This window comes from Hypanus sabinus, chromosome X1 (genome assembly GCF_030144855.1).
Source record: "Hypanus sabinus isolate sHypSab1 chromosome X1, sHypSab1.hap1, whole genome shotgun sequence".
NCBI lineage: Eukaryota > Metazoa > Chordata > Chondrichthyes > Myliobatiformes > Dasyatidae > Hypanus > Hypanus sabinus.
The window spans coordinates 31139042-31144359 of NC_082738.1; positions in this window are offsets into that span (position 1 = coordinate 31139042).

Here is a 5318-nt window from a genome sequence, read left to right on the forward strand (position 1 = left end):
TCTCCTGCTTTTAGCACAGTCTGCGCTGTCTGTGCGCTTGTTTGCCCTCTTAGGTCTTCCCGCGCTCTCTATGAAATCAGGCGGCGAGTTTGAGCATTACAACATCGAGAAAAATAATTGCAAATTTGAGTTAAAATTAATGAACGGGTTCAAAGCAATTAACTGGGGAGAAATTAGGAAAACCGATGTTACATTTAACTACAGGGAGACCGCGATTCCTTTGGCAGAATTGTAAACTCCTTAAATTCCCAGAAGGGAAATGCTTGCTTTTCTTTGTTGGCTTGTACTTAATTTTAATTATTTGTGTTGAACTCGATGTAGAGAACAAAGTTAAGTAGAAAGCAGAACGGGTTAATTTATTGAGATTGATAAAGTCTGTATTCAGATATAGATGGGTAAAATCGCCAAGCACAATAATACGCGCGCGTATGTGTGAGGAACTTTGTGTAATTTTGTGTGCATATAAAACTCTTGCGTGTTTAGTGTGGTGTGTGTGAGCATGAGATTCTGTTTTCGTCTGTACGTGATTTCCTATGCAGGGAAAGGACAATGTGTTACTCTGTGTGTGAGAGAGAAGCTATGTGCTTCCCTGTGCGTACGAGAGACATTTTGTATGTGTGAACGTCTGCTTCGGTATGTTTCCATGTGTATGTACTTGTGTTTCTTTGTGTGGGAGTCTGTTTCTCTTTGTGTCTGTTTTCTGTTTGAGTTTAAGTATGTACGTACGTGTTTCTATTTGTGTGTGGGTGTGTCTGTGTGTTTCAAATTCCCTCGGCCGCGTCCACCTCCTCTCACTCGGCCTCTATTTACTGTTATGGGTTATGTAGTTCATCTCTCATGCACTCATATATATTGCAGCGAAGGCTTGCGACGTTAGGGGCTGTGATGTCTGTTTAAGCATGCTCCACTGAGGCACTGGAGCAGTCCCGGGGATTCGCTCATGGTTAATTTAAGACGTTTGCCTGGAGTATATAGTTACACGTTTCTTTGTCTGCCACATTTATATACGTATATCTGTACATCTCCCTATGAGTTATATACCTGAATCTGCTCTATCCGTCTTAATTATAACTGCCGGCACAACCCCACTATATAATGTACATCTCTATATCTATCGTGCTAATTCACACAGACAGATAGACACGCACACACAGAAACACCCACACACAGGCACACACATACACAAAGACACACAGGTATACACACACACAGACACACACACACACATACACACACACACACACACACACACACACACACATACATACACACACACACACACACAGACAGACAAATAAACACACACATTTGTGAGGCGGTAATCATTTATCTGCACGATCCGTTCTACCTCTCATTGCAGCGTTTCCTTTTGCGTCTGTCTATTTATCTACTTTTCTCTATATCTATTATATCTCTAAATCTTTATATTTCTCTATCTCCGCCCATGTCGCGCTTTGTCTGCCTGTCTATCTCTCTGTCCATCTCAATCTCTTCCTATCTCAGTCTGTCTATTTGTCTCTCTCTCTCTCTCTATTTATTTATCAGCCAGCCCACCCGTCGGTCTCTGTGATTCTTTCTCTCTACCTGTCTGTCTACCTCTCAGATCTTCGCCTCTCTGTCTTTCTCCCTGTCTCTCTGTATACCTGTCTTTCTGTCAGTCAGACTTTCAGCATGTCATTCCCTCCGTCTTTCTCTCTACTCGTCTGTCTGTGTTGCTATATTCTTTCCTGTTATACGTGGTACATCTCCGTTGCCTTCTGATCCATTTACGTCCATATCTCCCATAACTGTTGTCCCAAGCATCCAACAGTCTATGACACTGTGTATATATGCTGCGCCATTTAACATTTCACTTACTTTTCACGCACGTACAGTACTAATGGACTCACTTGTGTATCTAAATTCTCCCAAGTTGAACTTTCTCATTTGACGTTTTCCCCCGAGCTCACATTTTTATATCGACTCGGTTACATTGTGGTCTCACCGTGGAATACCTCTCACCGATCTCCGCAAGCGACCCGTCAGTCCCTTTCATACGGGCAGAGATACATGGATACATCGATAGATAGTAGAGTAAGGAGACCAGCAGTGAGAGAGTCGGCAGAGTAGGGAAACCAACAGAGAGCAATTAGCAGAAAGTTAACCAGCAGGGAGGGGAGTGGAAAGGTGGGGAAAACGGCAAAGGTGGAATCAGAGAGGTAACTCAGCAGAGATGGAATCCAGCAGAGAGGGAATTTGGCAGAATGGGGCATCCATCAGAGAAGAATCAGCGGGGGGGGGGGGGGAGAGAACTTCTGAAAAGCAAGATGCTTGTGGTTAACTGGGGAGGGGGGTTCACTGAAAAATAATGACATTGGGCAAACAATGTTTAAGTAAGTAATGAAGAGCACAGGTATCCGTCTCCATCACCACCCTTGGGAGCGCATTCAAGCACCCACCACTCTCTCTGTACATAAAAACTTGCCCTGAATAAGTTAAAATATAAGAAATATAACTATAAATAAAATTTTACCTGTAAGTCGAAGAATTGTGTTTTGTTCGTGATCGATGACACAATAAAGATAGAGCTACCTTGTTCAACGGTGAAAGATAGGGTTGGTGTTGATTCTAGGGGGTATCTGTCCTTATATACCAGTCACTGAAGGACCCCATACAGGGAAAACAAGTGCTTAAAAGGGCAAATGGTATGTTGGTCTTTATTACTAGTAGATTTGATCTTTTTTCGATATTTATTCAAGGGATTTGTGTTTCGCAGGCTGGACCAGCATGTAATTGCCCGTCTTCTGTTGTCCCTGAGAAGCTGCCTTCTTGAACCGTTGCAATCCTTGAGCTGTGGGTGGACGTCACAGTTCTGTCGGGGAGGAAGTTGGCCTAGTGACGGTGAAGGAGTAGCGATGTGTGAACAGCGAAGCAACGGGGTCCAGCTGGCAATAATAAAACAGCATCACTATCAATATATTTCTAAATCGGAGTGGTGTGTGGCTTGCAGGGCTCACCGTGCTTCTGCTGCCCTTGTCCTTCTAGTTGAGAGGTGGTGAGTTTGCAGTGCATCTTGTAAATAGTACTAACTACTGATACTGTGAGTCGAAAGTCAAAGTGAAGTTTATTGTTAACTGCAAAAGTCCATGTGTGCACAGGTGCAATGTAAAGCTTACAGCAGCATCTCGGGCAAATAACATCAGACAAGCAGCTTTCACGAGAAAAAAAAGCATAAATTATACGCAAATGTTAAAAAGAAATAAAACAATTAGAACAAAAACAAGGAGTCCATCATAGTGCAGAGTGGTCACGGTGTTGCTGTACTGAGGTGGTGATCAGGGTTGTGCTGGTTGGTTCAGGAACTGAATGTTTGAAGGGAGGTAGCTGTTCCTGAACCTGGTGGTGTGGGACTTCAGGCTTCTGTACCTCCTGCCCGATGGGAGCTGTGAGAAGATGGGATGGCCCGGATGGTGGGGATCTCTGATGATGGACGTTGCCTTCTTGAGGCAGCACCTCCTGTAGACACTACCCATGGTGGGGAGGGATGTGTCCGTGATGTATTGGGCAGAGTCCACGACTCTCTGCAGCTTCTTACATTCCTGTGCTTTCGAATTGCCGTACCAGACCGTGATGAAATCAGTTCTGACACTTCCAATAGTACACCTGTAGCAGTTTGTTAGAGGATTGAAAGTCACTTCACTGGATTTGAAGTCATTGAGCCGATGATGCAGCATTTGTGGGGGAAGGTCACGGGTTAACGTTTATCGATCCTCTTCTGAGGTGGAAGGAGGAGAAACAAGTTCGATTAAGCTCCAGAAAAAAAGTCACTGAGAAATTGGGGACTAGGTAGATGGGCACAGTGGTCAGTATGGACTAGCTGAGCCGAAGGGCCAGTGTCTTTGTAGAACTGCTCTGTGTCTCTGTGACTGTAAAAATTACCCAGCGGAATCTCCTTTTTTGTTGCTTCCTGTTCTGCCTGCGATTCAACTCAAGAACTTTACATCATCTTGTTGCCTGTAGTTAAACCGACAATTATCTATCACTTCATTATCTATATAGACACCTGTGAACTAAGTGTATAGTTATATTAATAAGCTTGCATACTTGCTAGCTGAGGCGTGCTAGTATGAAGATGTAAGAGGTGTGGAACGATATAAGGAACCTTGTTTCCCTTGGCAGGGGGTTAATAACCAGGATGGCACAGCTTGAACGTTATTCATGGAATGTTTAGCTCGTACACTTACCTGAACCTCACACAGCATAGTCTCACGTCGACACCAGACAGGTAAAAAAAGTAGTTACAGGGTCGTTGAACACAAGCGATCCAGTTCCTCCGTTCTGCACTGACAATCAAACACGCCGCCTCACCCACCTCCACGGTACAGATCACCCTCTGTACAATCCTCCTTCATTACAGCTGTCACTCAGTACAGCCCTCCCTCCGTACAGCTCTTCCTCAGTACATCTCTCACACGGTGCAAAATTCCTGCAGTAGAGCCTCCCTCAGTACATCTACCCCTCAGTAAAACTTTCCATTAGAATAGCCCCCCCCACACACACACAGTATAGCAACACCTCAATAGTTCTCCCTCAGTACAGCTCTTCCTCAGTACATCGCCCCAGTACAAATCTTAATCAGTGCAAACTTCCCTCAGTGGAACCCTCCTTCAGTGCAGCTTTCTCAGTAAAACTCTCCCTCAGTATAGCCCCACACCACAGTGTAGCACTACCTTAATACAACTCTCCCTCAGTAAGCCTCTTTCTCAATACCTTCTCCCTTAGTACAGTCCGCGTCAGTACAACTTTTCCGTCAATGCATGTCGCCCACGGTGCAGCCCTACCTCAGTCTCTCTCTCTCTCTCTCTCTCTCTCTCTCTCTCTCTCTCTCTCTCTCTCTCTCTCTCTCTCTCTCTCTCCCTCTATCCCTCTCCCTCTCCCTCTCTCTCCCCCTCTCCCCCTCTCCCTCTCTCCCTCTCCCTAAAAGCATACACTACCAGGCCAAAGGACAACTTTTACCCCGTTGTTGTAAAGCACTTGAACGGACCTCTTGGATTGGCTCTTGACCTCACCATCTACTTCGTTATCACCAACCACCTTAGTGTCTGGCTGGTAAGTGGAGGAGCACGCACAGTTAGGGAAGGAGAGAGCCTGCGATAGGACCTGGGCAGATTTGGAAGACGAGCAAAGAAGTGGCAGATGGAATACAGTGCAGGAAAATGTATGACCATTTTCTTTGGCGGAAGGAATAAAAGTGTAGACTAGTTTCTAACCGGGAGCAAATTCTGAAATCTAGGTGTAAAGGGATGTGGGAGTCCTATGCAGGATTCTCTAAAGGTTAT